This window comes from Microcebus murinus, chromosome 9, assembly GCF_040939455.1.
Source record: "Microcebus murinus isolate Inina chromosome 9, M.murinus_Inina_mat1.0, whole genome shotgun sequence".
Lineage (NCBI taxonomy): Eukaryota > Metazoa > Chordata > Mammalia > Primates > Cheirogaleidae > Microcebus > Microcebus murinus.
This window is the reverse complement of record NC_134112.1, coordinates 38,022-55,508: the sequence shown is the minus strand read 5'-3', so window position 1 is coordinate 55,508 and position 17,487 is coordinate 38,022. Positions and strand designations below refer to the sequence as shown.

The 17,487-nt window shown below is 62.8% G+C and overlaps 5 pseudogenes; all 5 read left to right on the top strand.

Moving 5' to 3' along the window:
- The first annotated feature begins 1,008 nt into the window (after positions 1 to 1,008).
- Positions 1,009 to 1,127, top strand: LOC142873043 (uncharacterized; annotated as a pseudogene).
- Positions 1,128 to 4,980: 3,853 nt separating this feature from the next.
- Positions 4,981 to 5,099, top strand: LOC142873042 (uncharacterized; annotated as a pseudogene).
- Positions 5,100 to 8,952: 3,853 nt separating this feature from the next.
- Positions 8,953 to 9,071, top strand: LOC142873041 (uncharacterized; annotated as a pseudogene).
- Positions 9,072 to 12,899: 3,828 nt separating this feature from the next.
- LOC142873040 (uncharacterized) lies at positions 12,900 to 13,018 on the top strand (annotated as a pseudogene).
- A 3,812-nt stretch (positions 13,019 to 16,830) lies between these two features.
- Positions 16,831 to 16,949, top strand: LOC142873039 (uncharacterized; annotated as a pseudogene).
- Positions 16,950 to 17,487: the final 538 nt, after the last annotated feature.

Sequence of the window (17,487 nt, the reverse complement as noted above, 5' to 3'; positions counted from 1 at the left end):
CCGGTGTCTCTGTTTGCTCCTTTCTTTCTTCCACTTCGGGAAAGGCTTCCTTACTGGGTGTGGAAATCTCCTATGCCTTTCCTCGCCTATTCTGTCAGCTCTAAAATTCTCTTTCAGTTGCCACCCTCACAGATGGATTAGGAAACTCTTTGCGGTGCACTCATTAGTGAAATGACCTCAATGACGCTGGAATCCAATATCTAATCGCCGATTTTTGGCGAGTCCACACGCCAGGGTGGTTGGGGTCCAATGCAGCCCCGGCCAGGCCCAGGCCCCTTGGACTGGGCCACAGGAGGACACAGAGGAGGGTCCCGGCCCCCACGGTAGGTAGAGGTGCGGGCAGTTCTCCAAGGGCTTGGGTGTTTTCCAGAGGGAGGAGATGGAGGGGACTGATTTCTTCAGCGCCCCACAAACCACGCCACCCCACCCCACCCATGGGACACATCCCGAGAGAGAGAGACGCCCCATACACTGGCTCCCCTCCCCCGTGCGCTGTGCCCCAGCCCTGGCCCGGGGGAATAGGCGGCCGCCAGGCCACAGGGTGGGGGGCGCAGCTGAAAGGGGTTGTGGGGGAGGGCCGCCCCTGGCTGGGGTCAAAGGGCGAGTGGCCCGCCCCTCCCGCCCGTGCGCAGTCAGCAGCCCCGGCACGCTGGGGGTGGGGGGCGGGGAGGTGAAGGAGGCCAGGCAAGGAGAGGAGGGGGGCTTGAAGGTCTCCACCTTGGCGGGTCCAGCCGTGGAGGCGCATCTTGTGTGAGTGTGAGTGTGAGTGAGTGAGTGAGTGTGAGTGTGAGTGTGTGTGTATACAGAGACAGCCCCCAACCCCGGCCCGCCGCTCCCTGCCCGCCCCGCCTGTCACCCCCGTCCCTCGGAGCCCGCGGGACCCGGCCGGCGAACTCAACAGGCCCGACCCGGCGCGGGGCCTGGGGCGGGAGGAGGCGGCGGGGAAGCGCGGAGAGGCTCGGCTTCTTGAGCGGGGCAGGGGCGCCCTCCGCCGTCCACGGCCACGCCGTCCACGGCCACACCACCCCGAACGCGCCCGATCCCGTCTGGTCTCGGAAGCTAAGCAGGGTCGGGCCTGGTTAGAACTTGGATGGGAGACCGCCCGGGAATACCGGGTGCCGTAGGCTTCTTCTTTTTTTTTTTGCCTCTGGTTCTGTCACGTTTCTGGGAGTGCGGGGGCGGCCCGGGGTGGGGGGGACCCCCACCCTCGGCGCCCGCCGCGGTGCCTGGCGCCCCAGCCCGCACCGTGGGGCCTCCTCTTGTCCCGAGCCGTGACACCGCCGCCACGCGGCAGCATGCCTGGCTTCTGGACAGTCAGGTCTCAGACCAAAGGTCTGCTCTGTGGGAGCCGACACGCTGGAGGAAACCTTGAGAGTCTGAGAGGGGAGGGAGTTCCAGAAGAAGGCCAGGATGTCATTTTGAGGGAGTATGTGACCAGAACTCCTCCCGTTGCTTTTGGGGTTCTATGGGCTACACGTAGGAATCTTTGGTGGTGGCACCTGATGTTCGGGGATCCGGAGTCACACCCAGACCTGCTCCACAGGCCTCCTTTTACTTTTCTCTTCGGATTCATTTTTTTTTTTTTTTTTGAGACAGAGTCTCGGTTTGTTGCCCAGGCTAGAGTGAGTGCCGTGGCGTCAGCCTAGCTCACAGCAACTTCAAACTCCTGGGCTCGAGTGATCCTTCTGCCTCAGCCTCCCGGGTAGCTGGGACTGCAGGCATGCGCCACCATGCCCCGCTAATTTTTTATATATATATCAGTTGGCCAATTAATTTCTTTCTATTTATAGTAGAGACGGGGTCTCGCTCTTGCTCAGGCTGGTTTTGAACTCCTGACCTTGAGCAATCCGCCCGCCTCGGCCTCCCAAGAGCTAGGATTACAGGCGTGAGCCACAGCGCCCGGCCGGATTCATTATTTTTAAAAAGTGTCTCTTATCTCTATTATTGCATTTTCTTTTCTCTCTCTTTTCAAGCAGATGATGGGAGTCCAAGTGTTAAGGTGACATGTGTTGCCCGTGCCCCCCTCCCCCCCCCCGTGTTCTTATTCATTTACCTCTCATGTTGTTCCAGCATATTGTGGGGGCACCAATGTTAAGGTCGGGTGCGTTGCCCTCTCCCAGCCTCCCCCCTCGGGTCAGAGCTTCAAGTGCGCCCATCCCCCAGTCGGTGCGTACCCACCCCATTCCTAATGGATGTGTATGCCCATCCCCTCCCCCCACCCGCCCGACACCCACCCGAAGAAGGTGATTCCTCTGTGTCCACTTAGGTGTCCATCGGTTCGTACCCATTTGCTGGTGAGCGCGAGCACGTGGTGCTCGTGTGTCCATTCTTGGGATACTTGGCTTACTGGAACGGGTTCCAGCTCTGGCCAGGAGAACCACGAGAGGTGCCCCCTCACCGCTGCTCCTCATAGCCGAATAGCACTCCGTGGTGTCCACGGGCCACATTTTACTTACCCACTCGTGGGTCGATGGGCACTCGGGTGGCTTCCAGGTCTTTGCGATTGTGACTTGTGCCCTGACACTAACCCTAACCCTTACCCAGCCCGTCTCCTCCACGGCCCCTGCCTGACTGACTCCTTCCCGCCCGGCCTGTCACCTGTCACCGTCCTCTGCCCCTGCCTGACACGCTCCTCCCCGCCCGGGCCGTCACCGTCCTCGGCCCCTGCCTGACGGGGCTCCTCCGTCGCCTGGGCCTTCCAAGGGCTTGGTGTGGACGCTGGTTCCAGGACGCCCTCCCAGGAACCCGGTAGCAGGGCGGCCGCAGCGTCTCGCGCAACCCAACCATCCGCCGGCTGGCCGCCGTCGCTAAGTGGCCTGCGGGGGACGTGCTCCCGCTGTGCCGTGGGGGCCCAGCCTGGTGTCTTCTCTGAGGCCCCGCGGCTGCCGCTCCCCGCAAGGGGATAGCCGCGGAGGTGGGGACCGCCTCCTCATGGGGACGTACACCCAGCTCTCCACGTCGGATTCCGGGGCTCTCTGTCCTGCCAGAAGGCCCAGCTGGCCTGCGGGTCCTTAGAGTGGCAAAAACATCCGAAAACTGAGATTGAGGGTCCGGTGGGTGTCTGCACTTTTGTGCTGGGCTCCCCAGGGAGGCCCGGGGGCTGGCTGGACAACGCGGTCTGCTGGGCTGGGGGGGGGGTTTGGAGGAGCAACTGATGCCCTTTGCACTTTGGGTAGCAAGTGTCTGAGGTGTCTCTGGGCCCTGTGCCATGTGGGGGCGGGGGCGGGGGCGGGGTGGGAGGAGGAGGAGGAGGAGGAGGAGGAGGAGGAGGAGGAGGTGGGAAGGGCCGTGGCCTGCAGTCGTGTTCCCCGGGGTGGCACAGCATGTGGCTTCTTCCACAGGCTGCTTGTCCTGGGCTCCCTGCACCTGGGCCTTTGGAGGACTGGCCCTGTGCTTGCCAACACTTCCTGCAGGGACCCAGAGCTGGGAGGTTGCATCTCTCAGCCCTGGGTCGGGCAGAGCCCCAGCGGGCCAGGCCCACAACCTCTCTCAGCAGGGGTCCCCCAGAAGGCTCCTTTGGGACCAGGATTCTCTTGCGGGTGACTCTTTAAGGTCTGGCCCCTGGATGGAGGGGCACCAGGAGTAGAGGAGCAGGAAGGGGAAGGGGGTGGCCATGCGAGGGGACACTTTCAGGCCAAGTCCCAGCTTCAGTCTGATCCTCCTGGGAACGCCGGGGTGGACATCACACCTCCTGGTTGCCCCGCTCTGAGACCAGGAGCCGGGCTTCGCATTCCCACAGCAGCCAGTCGTGGGCTGAGGACACCTGGGGCGTTGGGAACTCCCTGGCTTCTCCTTGGTTTAACATCTGGAGCTGCTTGTGAATTGTGCCGCCACACACACCCGAGTGCAGGTGTCTTCTGCACAGACTGCGGGCCTCGCTCTTCTGAATGCCGCTAGCTCGCGACCCACCCACGGGTGAACCTGGTCAGGGTACTTTCTCTCAGGGGCAGACTCTGATCCGGGCGGGCTACCGGTGTCTCTGTTTGCTCCTTTCTTTCTTCCACTTCGGGAAAGGCTTCCTTACTGGGTGTGGAAATCTCCTATGCCTTTCCTCGCCTATTCTGTCAGCTCTAAAATTCTCTTTCGGTTGCCACCCTCACAGATGGATTAGGAAACTCTTTGCGGTGCACTCATTAGTGAAATGACCTCAATGACGCTGGAATCCAATATCTAATCGCCGATTTTTGGCGAGTCCACACGCCAGGGTGGTTGGGGTCCAATGCAGCCCCGGCCAGGCCCAGGCCCCTTGGACTGGGCCACAGGAGGACACAGAGGAGGGTCCCGGCCCCCACGGTAGGTAGAGGTGCGGGCAGTTCTCCAAGGGCTTGGGTGTTTTCCAGAGGGAGGAGATGGAGGGGACTGATTTCTTCAGCGCCCCACAAACCACGCCACCCCACCCCACCCATGGGACACATCCCGAGAGAGAGAGAGACGCCCCATACACTGGCTCCCCTCCCCCGTGCGCTGTGCCCCAGCCCTGGCCCGGGGGAATAGGCGGCCGCCAGGCCACAGGGTGGGGGGCGCAGCTGAAAGGGGTTGTGGGGGAGGGCCGCCCCTGGCTGGGGTCAAAGGGCGAGTGGCCCGCCCCTCCCGCCCGTGCGCAGTCAGCGGCCCCGGCACGCTGGGGGTGGGGGGCGGGGAGGTGAAGGAGGCCAGGCAAGGAGAGGAGGGGGGCTTGAAGGTCTCCACCTTGGCGGGTCCAGCCGTGGAGGCGCATCTTGTGTGAGTGTGAGTGTGAGTGAGTGAGTGAGTGTGAGTGTGAGTGTGTGTGTATACAGAGACAGCCCCCAACCCCGGCCCGCCGCTCCCTGCCCGCCCCGCCTGTCACCCCCGTCCCTCGGAGCCCGCGGGACCCGGCCGGCGAACTCAACAGGCCCGACCCGGCGCGGGGCCTGGGGCGGGAGGAGGCGGCGGGGAAGCGCGGAGAGGCTCGGCTTCTTGAGCGGGGCAGGGGCGCCCTCCGCCGTCCACGGCCACGCCGTCCACGGCCACACCACCCCGAACGCGCCCGATCCCGTCTGGTCTCGGAAGCTAAGCAGGGTCGGGCCTGGTTAGAACTTGGATGGGAGACCGCCCGGGAATACCGGGTGCCGTAGGCTTCTTCTTTTTTTTTTTGCCTCTGGTTCTGTCACGTTTCTGGGAGTGCGGGGGCGGCCCGGGGTGGGGGGGACCCCCACCCTCGGCGCCCGCCGCGGTGCCTGGCGCCCCAGCCCGCACCGTGGGGCCTCCTCTTGTCCCGAGCCGTGACACCGCCGCCACGCGGCAGCATGCCTGGCTTCTGGACAGTCAGGTCTCAGACCAAAGGTCTGCTCTGTGGGAGCCGACACGCTGGAGGAAACCTTGAGAGTCTGAGAGGGGAGGGAGTTCCAGAAGAAGGCCAGGATGTCATTTTGAGGGAGTATGTGACCAGAACTCCTCCCGTTGCTTTTGGGGTTCTATGGGCTACACGTAGGAATCTTTGGTGGTGGCACCTGATGTTCGGGGATCCGGAGTCACACCCAGACCTGCTCCACAGGCCTCCTTTTACTTTTCTCTTCGGATTCATTTTTTTTTTTTTTTTTGAGACAGAGTCTCGGTTTGTTGCCCAGGCTAGAGTGAGTGCCGTGGCGTCAGCCTAGCTCACAGCAACTTCAAACTCCTGGGCTCGAGTGATCCTTCTGCCTCAGCCTCCCGGGTAGCTGGGACTGCAGGCATGCGCCACCATGCCCCGCTAATTTTTTATATATATATCAGTTGGCCAATTAATTTCTTTCTATTTATAGTAGAGACGGGGTCTCGCTCTTGCTCAGGCTGGTTTTGAACTCCTGACCTTGAGCAATCCGCCCGCCTCGGCCTCCCAAGAGCTAGGATTACAGGCGTGAGCCACAGCGCCCGGCCGGATTCATTATTTTTAAAAAGTGTCTCTTATCTCTATTATTGCATTTTCTTTTCTCTCTCTTTTCAAGCAGATGATGGGAGTCCAAGTGTTAAGGTGACATGTGTTGCCCGTGCCCCCCTCCCCCCCCCCGTGTTCTTATTCATTTACCTCTCATGTTGTTCCAGCATATTGTGGGGGCACCAATGTTAAGGTCGGGTGCGTTGCCCTCTCCCAGCCTCCCCCCTCGGGTCAGAGCTTCAAGTGCGCCCATCCCCCAGTCGGTGCGTACCCACCCCATTCCTAATGGATGTGTATGCCCATCCCCTCCCCCCACCCGCCCGACACCCACCCGAAGAAGGTGATTCCTCTGTGTCCACTTAGGTGTCCATCGGTTCGTACCCATTTGCTGGTGAGCGCGAGCACGTGGTGCTCGTGTGTCCATTCTTGGGATACTTGGCTTACTGGAACGGGTTCCAGCTCTGGCCAGGAGAACCACGAGAGGTGCCCCCTCACCGCTGCTCCTCATAGCCGAATAGCACTCCGTGGTGTCCACGGGCCACATTTTACTTACCCACTCGTGGGTCGATGGGCACTCGGGTGGCTTCCAGGTCTTTGCGATTGTGACTTGTGCCCTGACACTAACCCTAACCCTTACCCAGCCCGTCTCCTCCACGGCCCCTGCCTGACTGACTCCTTCCCGCCCGGCCTGTCACCTGTCACCGTCCTCTGCCCCTGCCTGACACGCTCCTCCCCGCCCGGGCCGTCACCGTCCTCGGCCCCTGCCTGACGGGGCTCCTCCGTCGCCTGGGCCTTCCAAGGGCTTGGTGTGGACGCTGGTTCCAGGACGCCCTCCCAGGAACCCGGTAGCAGGGCGGCCGCAGCGTCTCGCGCAACCCAACCATCCGCCGGCTGGCCGCCGTCGCTAAGTGGCCTGCGGGGGACGTGCTCCCGCTGTGCCGTGGGGGCCCAGCCTGGTGTCTTCTCTGAGGCCCCGCGGCTGCCGCTCCCCGCAAGGGGATAGCCGCGGAGGTGGGGACCGCCTCCTCATGGGGACGTACACCCAGCTCTCCACGTCGGATTCCGGGGCTCTCTGTCCTGCCAGAAGGCCCAGCTGGCCTGCGGGTCCTTAGAGTGGCAAAAACATCCGAAAACTGAGATTGAGGGTCCGGTGGGTGTCTGCACTTTTGTGCTGGGCTCCCCAGGGAGGCCCGGGGGCTGGCTGGACAACGCGGTCTGCTGGGCTGGGGGGGGGGTTTGGAGGAGCAACTGATGCCCTTTGCACTTTGGGTAGCAAGTGTCTGAGGTGTCTCTGGGCCCTGTGCCATGTGGGGGCGGGGGCGGGGGCGGGGTGGGAGGAGGAGGAGGAGGAGGAGGAGGAGGAGGAGGAGGAGGTGGGAAGGGCCGTGGCCTGCAGTCGTGTTCCCCGGGGTGGCACAGCATGTGGCTTCTTCCACAGGCTGCTTGTCCTGGGCTCCCTGCACCTGGGCCTTTGGAGGACTGGCCCTGTGCTTGCCAACACTTCCTGCAGGGACCCAGAGCTGGGAGGTTGCATCTCTCAGCCCTGGGTCGGGCAGAGCCCCAGCGGGCCAGGCCCACAACCTCTCTCAGCAGGGGTCCCCCAGAAGGCTCCTTTGGGACCAGGATTCTCTTGCGGGTGACTCTTTAAGGTCTGGCCCCTGGATGGAGGGGCACCAGGAGTAGAGGAGCAGGAAGGGGAAGGGGGTGGCCATGCGAGGGGACACTTTCAGGCCAAGTCCCAGCTTCAGTCTGATCCTCCTGGGAACGCCGGGGTGGACATCACACCTCCTGGTTGCCCCGCTCTGAGACCAGGAGCCGGGCTTCGCATTCCCACAGCAGCCAGTCGTGGGCTGAGGACACCTGGGGCGTTGGGAACTCCCTGGCTTCTCCTTGGTTTAACATCTGGAGCTGCTTGTGAATTGTGCCGCCACACACACCCGAGTGCAGGTGTCTTCTGCACAGACTGCGGGCCTCGCTCTTCTGAATGCCGCTAGCTCGCGACCCACCCACGGGTGAACCTGGTCAGGGTACTTTCTCTCAGGGGCAGACTCTGATCCGGGCGGGCTACCGGTGTCTCTGTTTGCTCCTTTCTTTCTTCCACTTCGGGAAAGGCTTCCTTACTGGGTGTGGAAATCTCCTATGCCTTTCCTCGCCTATTCTGTCAGCTCTAAAATTCTCTTTCGGTTGCCACCCTCACAGATGGATTAGGAAACTCTTTGCGGTGCACTCATTAGTGAAATGACCTCAATGACGCTGGAATCCAATATCTAATCGCCGATTTTTGGCGAGTCCACACGCCAGGGTGGTTGGGGTCCAATGCAGCCCCGGCCAGGCCCAGGCCCCTTGGACTGGGCCACAGGAGGACACAGAGGAGGGTCCCGGCCCCCACGGTAGGTAGAGGTGCGGGCAGTTCTCCAAGGGCTTGGGTGTTTTCCAGAGGGAGGAGATGGAGGGGACTGATTTCTTCAGCGCCCCACAAACCACGCCACCCCACCCCACCCATGGGACACATCCCGAGAGAGAGAGAGACGCCCCATACACTGGCTCCCCTCCCCCGTGCGCTGTGCCCCAGCCCTGGCCCGGGGGAATAGGCGGCCGCCAGGCCACAGGGTGGGGGGCGCAGCTGAAAGGGGTTGTGGGGGAGGGCCGCCCCTGGCTGGGGTCAAAGGGCGAGTGGCCCGCCCCTCCCGCCCGTGCGCAGTCAGCGGCCCCGGCACGCTGGGGGTGGGGGGCGGGGAGGTGAAGGAGGCCAGGCAAGGAGAGGAGGGGGGCTTGAAGGTCTCCACCTTGGCGGGTCCAGCCGTGGAGGCGCATCTTGTGTGAGTGTGAGTGTGAGTGAGTGAGTGAGTGTGAGTGTGAGTGTGTGTGTATACAGAGACAGCCCCCAACCCCGGCCCGCCGCTCCCTGCCCGCCCCGCCTGTCACCCCCGTCCCTCGGAGCCCGCGGGACCCGGCCGGCGAACTCAACAGGCCCGACCCGGCGCGGGGCCTGGGGCGGGAGGAGGCGGCGGGGAAGCGCGGAGAGGCTCGGCTTCTTGAGCGGGGCAGGGGCGCCCTCCGCCGTCCACGGCCACGCCGTCCACGGCCACACCACCCCGAACGCGCCCGATCCCGTCTGGTCTCGGAAGCTAAGCAGGGTCGGGCCTGGTTAGAACTTGGATGGGAGACCGCCCGGGAATACCGGGTGCCGTAGGCTTCTTCTTTTTTTTTTTGCCTCTGGTTCTGTCACGTTTCTGGGAGTGCGGGGGCGGCCCGGGGTGGGGGGGACCCCCACCCTCGGCGCCCGCCGCGGTGCCTGGCGCCCCAGCCCGCACCGTGGGGCCTCCTCTTGTCCCGAGCCGTGACACCGCCGCCACGCGGCAGCATGCCTGGCTTCTGGACAGTCAGGTCTCAGACCAAAGGTCTGCTCTGTGGGAGCCGACACGCTGGAGGAAACCTTGAGAGTCTGAGAGGGGAGGGAGTTCCAGAAGAAGGCCAGGATGTCATTTTGAGGGAGTATGTGACCAGAACTCCTCCCGTTGCTTTTGGGGTTCTATGGGCTACACGTAGGAATCTTTGGTGGTGGCACCTGATGTTCGGGGATCCGGAGTCACACCCAGACCTGCTCCACAGGCCTCCTTTTACTTTTCTCTTCGGATTCATTTTTTTTTTTTTTTTTGAGACAGAGTCTCGGTTTGTTGCCCAGGCTAGAGTGAGTGCCGTGGCGTCAGCCTAGCTCACAGCAACTTCAAACTCCTGGGCTCGAGTGATCCTTCTGCCTCAGCCTCCCGGGTAGCTGGGACTGCAGGCATGCGCCACCATGCCCCGCTAATTTTTTATATATATATCAGTTGGCCAATTAATTTCTTTCTATTTATAGTAGAGACGGGGTCTCGCTCTTGCTCAGGCTGGTTTTGAACTCCTGACCTTGAGCAATCCGCCCGCCTCGGCCTCCCAAGAGCTAGGATTACAGGCGTGAGCCACAGCGCCCGGCCGGATTCATTATTTTTAAAAAGTGTCTCTTATCTCTATTATTGCATTTTCTTTTCTCTCTCTTTTCAAGCAGATGATGGGAGTCCAAGTGTTAAGGTGACATGTGTTGCCCGTGCCCCCCTCCCCCCCCCCGTGTTCTTATTCATTTACCTCTCATGTTGTTCCAGCATATTGTGGGGGCACCAATGTTAAGGTCGGGTGCGTTGCCCTCTCCCAGCCTCCCCCCTCGGGTCAGAGCTTCAAGTGCGCCCATCCCCCAGTCGGTGCGTACCCACCCCATTCCTAATGGATGTGTATGCCCATCCCCTCCCCCCACCCGCCCGACACCCACCCGAAGAAGGTGATTCCTCTGTGTCCACTTAGGTGTCCATCGGTTCGTACCCATTTGCTGGTGAGCGCGAGCACGTGGTGCTCGTGTGTCCATTCTTGGGATACTTGGCTTACTGGAACGGGTTCCAGCTCTGGCCAGGAGAACCACGAGAGGTGCCCCCTCACCGCTGCTCCTCATAGCCGAATAGCACTCCGTGGTGTCCACGGGCCACATTTTACTTACCCACTCGTGGGTCGATGGGCACTCGGGTGGCTTCCAGGTCTTTGCGATTGTGACTTGTGCCCTGACACTAACCCTAACCCTTACCCAGCCCGTCTCCTCCACGGCCCCTGCCTGACTGACTCCTTCCCGCCCGGCCTGTCACCTGTCACCGTCCTCTGCCCCTGCCTGACACGCTCCTCCCCGCCCGGGCCGTCACCGTCCTCGGCCCCTGCCTGACGGGGCTCCTCCGTCGCCTGGGCCTTCCAAGGGCTTGGTGTGGACGCTGGTTCCAGGACGCCCTCCCAGGAACCCGGTAGCAGGGCGGCCGCAGCGTCTCGCGCAACCCAACCATCCGCCGGCTGGCCGCCGTCGCTAAGTGGCCTGCGGGGGACGTGCTCCCGCTGTGCCGTGGGGGCCCAGCCTGGTGTCTTCTCTGAGGCCCCGCGGCTGCCGCTCCCCGCAAGGGGATAGCCGCGGAGGTGGGGACCGCCTCCTCATGGGGACGTACACCCAGCTCTCCACGTCGGATTCCGGGGCTCTCTGTCCTGCCAGAAGGCCCAGCTGGCCTGCGGGTCCTTAGAGTGGCAAAAACATCCGAAAACTGAGATTGAGGGTCCGGTGGGTGTCTGCACTTTTGTGCTGGGCTCCCCAGGGAGGCCCGGGGGCTGGCTGGACAACGCGGTCTGCTGGGCTGGGGGGGGGGTTTGGAGGAGCAACTGATGCCCTTTGCACTTTGGGTAGCAAGTGTCTGAGGTGTCTCTGGGCCCTGTGCCATGTGGGGGCGGGGGCGGGGGCGGGGTGGGAGGAGGAGGAGGAGGAGGAGGAGGAGGAGGAGGAGGAGGTGGGAAGGGCCGTGGCCTGCAGTCGTGTTCCCCGGGGTGGCACAGCATGTGGCTTCTTCCACAGGCTGCTTGTCCTGGGCTCCCTGCACCTGGGCCTTTGGAGGACTGGCCCTGTGCTTGCCAACACTTCCTGCAGGGACCCAGAGCTGGGAGGTTGCATCTCTCAGCCCTGGGTCGGGCAGAGCCCCAGCGGGCCAGGCCCACAACCTCTCTCAGCAGGGGTCCCCCAGAAGGCTCCTTTGGGACCAGGATTCTCTTGCGGGTGACTCTTTAAGGTCTGGCCCCTGGATGGAGGGGCACCAGGAGTAGAGGAGCAGGAAGGGGAAGGGGGTGGCCATGCGAGGGGACACTTTCAGGCCAAGTCCCAGCTTCAGTCTGATCCTCCTGGGAACGCCGGGGTGGACATCACACCTCCTGGTTGCCCCGCTCTGAGACCAGGAGCCGGGCTTCGCATTCCCACAGCAGCCAGTCGTGGGCTGAGGACACCTGGGGCGTTGGGAACTCCCTGGCTTCTCCTTGGTTTAACATCTGGAGCTGCTTGTGAATTGTGCCGCCACACACACCCGAGTGCAGGTGTCTTCTGCACAGACTGCGGGCCTCGCTCTTCTGAATGCCGCTAGCTCGCGACCCACCCACGGGTGAACCTGGTCAGGGTACTTTCTCTCAGGGGCAGACTCTGATCCGGGCGGGCTACCGGTGTCTCTGTTTGCTCCTTTCTTTCTTCCACTTCGGGAAAGGCTTCCTTACTGGGTGTGGAAATCTCCTATGCCTTTCCTCGCCTATTCTGTCAGCTCTAAAATTCTCTTTCGGTTGCCACCCTCACAGATGGATTAGGAAACTCTTTGCGGTGCACTCATTAGTGAAATGACCTCAATGACGCTGGAATCCAATATCTAATCGCCGATTTTTGGCGAGTCCACACGCCAGGGTGGTTGGGGTCCAATGCAGCCCCGGCCAGGCCCAGGCCCCTTGGACTGGGCCACAGGAGGACACAGAGGAGGGTCCCGGCCCCCACGGTAGGTAGAGGTGCGGGCAGTTCTCCAAGGGCTTGGGTGTTTTCCAGAGGGAGGAGATGGAGGGGACTGATTTCTTCAGCGCCCCACAAACCACGCCACCCCACCCCACCCATGGGACACATCCCGAGAGAGAGAGACGCCCCATACACTGGCTCCCCTCCCCCGTGCGCTGTGCCCCAGCCCTGGCCCGGGGGAATAGGCGGCCGCCAGGCCACAGGGTGGGGGGCGCAGCTGAAAGGGGTTGTGGGGGAGGGCCGCCCCTGGCTGGGGTCAAAGGGCGAGCGCCCCGCCCCTCCCGCCCGTGCGCAGTCAGCGGCCCCGGCGCGCTGGGGGTGGGGGGCGGGGAGGTGAAGGAGGCCAGGCAAGGAGAGGAGGGGGGCTTGAAGGTCTCCACCTTGGCGGGTCCAGCCGTGGAGGCGCATCTTGTGTGAGTGTGAGTGAGTGAGTGAGTGCGTGTGAGTGTGTGTGTATACAGAGACAGCCCCCAACCCCGGCCCGCCGCTCCCTGCCCGCCCCGCCTGTCACCCCCGTCCCTCGGAGCCCGCGGGACCCGGCCGGCGAACTCAACAGGCCCGACCCGGCGCGGGGCCTGGGGCGGGAGGAGGCGGCGGGGAAGCGCAGAGAGGCTCGGCTTCTTGAGCGGGGCAGGGGCGCCCTCCGCCGTCCACGGCCACACCACCCCGAACGCGCCCGATCCCGTCTGGTCTCGGAAGCTAAGCAGGGTCGGGCCTGGTTAGAACTTGGATGGGAGACCGCCCGGGAATACCGGGTGCCGTAGGCTTCTTCTTTTTTTTTTTGCCTCTGGTTCTGTCGCGTTTCTGGGAGTGCGGGGGCGGCCCGGGGTGGGGGGACCCCCACCCTCGGCGCCCGCCGCGGTGCCTGGCGCCCCAGCCCGCACCGTGGGGCCTCCTCTTGTCCCGAGCCGTGACACCGCCGCCACGCGGCAGCATGCCTGGCTTCTGGACAGTCAGGTCTCAGACCAAAGGTCTGCTCTGTGGGAGCCGACACGCTGGAGGAAACCTTGAGAGTCTGAGAGGGGAGGGAGTTCCAGAAGAAGGCCAGGATGTCATTTTGAGGGAGTATGTGACCAGAACTCCTCCCGTTGCTTTTGGGGTTCTATGGGCTACACGTAGGAATCTTTGGTGGTGGCACCTGATGTTCGGGGATCCGGAGTCACACCCAGACCTGCTCCACAGGCCTCCTTTTACTTTTCTCTTCGGATTCATTTTTTTTTTTTTTTTTGAGACAGAGTCTCGGTTTGTTGCCCAGGCTAGAGTGAGTGCCGTGGCGTCAGCCTAGCTCACAGCAACTTCAAACTCCTGGGCTCGAGTGATCCTTCTGCCTCAGCCTCCCGGGTAGCTGGGACTGCAGGCATGCGCCACCATGCCCCGCTAATTTTTTATATATATATCAGTTGGCCAATTAATTTCTTTCTATTTATAGTAGAGACGGGGTCTCGCTCTTGCTCAGGCTGGTTTTGAACTCCTGACCTTGAGCAATCCGCCCGCCTCGGCCTCCCAAGAGCTAGGATTACAGGCGTGAGCCACAGCGCCCGGCCGGATTCATTATTTTTAAAAAGTGTCTCTTATCTCTATTATTGCATTTTCTTTTCTCTCTCTTTTCAAGCAGATGATGGGAGTCCAAGTGTTAAGGTGACATGTGTTGCCCGTGCCCCCCTCCCCCCCCCCGTGTTCTTATTCATTTACCTCTCATGTTGTTCCAGCATATTGTGGGGGCACCAATGTTAAGGTCGGGTGCGTTGCCCTCTCCCAGCCTCCCCCCTCGGGTCAGAGCTTCAAGTGCGCCCATCCCCCAGTCGGTGCGTACCCACCCCATTCCTAATGGATGTGTATGCCCATCCCCTCCCCCCACCCGCCCGACACCCACCCGAAGAAGGTGATTCCTCTGTGTCCACTTAGGTGTCCATCGGTTCGTACCCATTTGCTGGTGAGCGCGAGCACGTGGTGCTCGTGTGTCCATTCTTGGGATACTTGGCTTACTGGAACGGGTTCCAGCTCTGGCCAGGAGAACCACGAGAGGTGCCCCCTCACCGCTGCTCCTCATAGCCGAATAGCACTCCGTGGTGTCCACGGGCCACATTTTACTTACCCACTCGTGGGTCGATGGGCACTCGGGTGGCTTCCAGGTCTTTGCGATTGTGACTTGTGCCCTGACACTAACCCTAACCCTTACCCAGCCCGTCTCCTCCACGGCCCCTGCCTGACTGACTCCTTCCCGCCCGGCCTGTCACCTGTCACCGTCCTCTGCCCCTGCCTGACACGCTCCTCCCCGCCCGGGCCGTCACCGTCCTCGGCCCCTGCCTGACGGGGCTCCTCCGTCGCCTGGGCCTTCCAAGGGCTTGGTGTGGACGCTGGTTCCAGGACGCCCTCCCAGGAACCCGGTAGCAGGGCGGCCGCAGCGTCTCGCGCAACCCAACCATCCGCCGGCTGGCCGCCGTCGCTAAGTGGCCTGCGGGGGACGTGCTCCCGCTGTGCCGTGGGGGCCCAGCCTGGTGTCTTCTCTGAGGCCCCGCGGCTGCCGCTCCCCGCAAGGGGATAGCCGCGGGGGGTGGGGACCGCCTCCTCATGGGGACGTACACCCAGCTCTCCACGTCGGATTCCGGGGCTCTCTGTCCTGCCAGAAGGCCCAGCTGGCCTGCGGGTCCTTAGAGTGGCAAAAACATCCGAAAACTGAGATTGAGGGTCCGGTGGGTGTCTGCACTTTTGTGCTGGGCTCCCCAGGGAGGCCCGGGGGCTGGCTGGACAACGCGGTCTGCTGGGCTGGGGGGGGGTTTGGAGGAGCAACTGATGCCCTTTGCACTTTGGGTAGCAAGTGTCTGAGGTGTCTCTGGGCCCTGTGCCATGTGGGGGCGGGGGCGGGGGCGGGGTGGGAGGAGGAGGAGGAGGAGGAGGAGGTGGGAAGGGCCGTGGCCTGCAGTCGTGTTCCCCGGGGTGGCACAGCATGTGGCTTCTTCCACAGGCTGCTTGGCCTGGGCTCCCTGCACCTGGGCCTTTGGAGGACTGGCCCTGTGCTTGCCAACACTTCCTGCAGGGACCCAGAGCTGGGAGGTTGCATCTCTCAGCCCTGGGTCGGGCAGAGCCCCAGCGGGCCAGGCCCACAACCTCTCTCAGCAGGGGTCCCCCAGAAGGCTCCTTTGGGACCAGGATTCTCTTGCGGGTGACTCTTTAAGGTCTGGCCCCTGGATGGAGGGGCACCAGGAGTAGAGGAGCAGGAAGGGGAAGGGGGTGGCCATGCGAGGGGACACTTTCAGGCCAAGTCCCAGCTTCAGTCTGATCCTCCTGGGAACGCCGGGGTGGACATCACACCTCCTGGTTGCCCCGCTCTGAGACCAGGAGCCGGGCTTCGCATTCCCACAGCAGCCAGTCGTGGGCTGAGGACACCTGGGGCGTTGGGAACTCCCTGGCTTCTCCTTGGTTTAACATCTGGAGCTGCTTGTGAATTGTGCCGCCACACACACCCGAGTGCAGGTGTCTTCTGCACAGACTGCGGGCCTCGCTCTTCTGAATGCCGCTAGCTCGCGACCCACCCACGGGTGAACCTGGTCAGGGTACTTTCTCTCAGGGGCAGACTCTGATCCGGGCGGGCTACCGGTGTCTCTGTTTGCTCCTTTCTTTCTTCCACTTCGGGAAAGGCTTCCTTACTGGGTGTGGAAATCTCCTATGCCTTTCCTCGCCTATTCTGTCAGCTCTAAAATTCTCTTTCGGTTGCCACCCTCACAGATGGATTAGGAAACTCTTTGCGGTGCACTCATTAGTGAAATGACCTCAATGACGCTGGAATCCAATATCTAATCGCCGATTTTTGGCGAGTCCACACGCCAGGGTGGTTGGGGTCCAATGCAGCCCCGGCCAGGCCCAGGCCCCTTGGACTGGGCCACAGGAGGACACAGAGGAGGGTCCCGGCCCCCACGGTAGGTAGAGGTGCGGGCAGTTCTCCAAGGGCTTGGGTGTTTTCCAGAGGGAGGAGATGGAGGGGACTGATTTCTTCAGCGCCCCACAAACCACGCCACCCCACCCCACCCATGGGACACATCCCGAGAGAGAGAGACGCCCCATACACTGGCTCCCCTCCCCCGTGCGCTGTGCCCCAGCCCTGGCCCGGGGGAATAGGCGGCCGCCAGGCCACAGGGTGGGGGGCGCAGCTGAAAGGGGTTGTGGGGGAGGGCCGCCCCTGGCTGGGGTCAAAGGGCGAGCGCCCCGCCCCTCCCGCCCGTGCGCAGTCAGCGGCCCCGGCGCGCTGGGGGTGGGGGGCGGGGAGGTGAAGGAGGCCAGGCAAGGAGAGGAGGGGGGCTTGAAGGTCTCCACCTTGGCGGGTCCAGCCGTGGAGGCGCATCTTGTGTGAGTGTGAGTGAGTGAGTGAGTGCGTGTGAGTGTGTGTGTATACAGAGACAGCCCCCAACCCCGGCCCGCCGCTCCCTGCCCGCCCCGCCTGTCACCTTCGTCCCTCGGAGCCCGCGGGACCCGGCCGGCGAACTCAACAGGCCCGACCCGGCGCGGGGCCTGGGGCGGGAGGAGGCGGCGGGGAAGCGCAGAGAGGCTCGGCTTCTTGAGCGGGGCAGGGGCGCCCTCCGCCGTCCACGGCCACACCACCCCGAACGCGCCCGATCCCGTCTGGTCTCGGAAGCTAAGCAGGGTCGGGCCTGGTTAGAACTTGGATGGGAGACCGCCCGGGAATACCGGGTGCCGTAGGCTTCTTCTTTTTTTTTTTGCCTCTGGTTCTGTCGCGTTTCTGGGAGTGCGGGGGCGGCCCGGGGTGGGGGGACCCCCACCCTCGGCGCCCGCCGCGGTGCCTGGCGCCCCAGCCCGCACCGTGGGGCCTCCTCTTGTCCCGAGCCGTGACACCGCCGCCACGCGGCAGCATGCCTGGCTTCTGGACAGTCAGGTCTCAGACCAAAGGTCTGCTCTGTGGGAGCCGACACGCTGGAGGAAACCTTGAGAGTCTGAGAGGGGAGGGAGTTCCAGAAGAAGGCCAGGATGTCATTTTGAGGGAGTATGTGACCAGAACTCCTCCCGTTGCTTTTGGGGTTCTATGGGCTACACGTAGGAATCTTTGGTGGTGGCACCTGATGTTCGGGGATCCGGAGTCACACCCAGACCTGCTCCACAGGCCTCCTTTTACTTTTCTCTTCGGATTCATTTTTTTTTTTTTTTTTGAGACAGAGTCTCGGTTTGTTGCCCAGGCTAGAGTGAGTGCCGTGGCGTCAGCCTAGCTCACAGCAACTTCAAACTC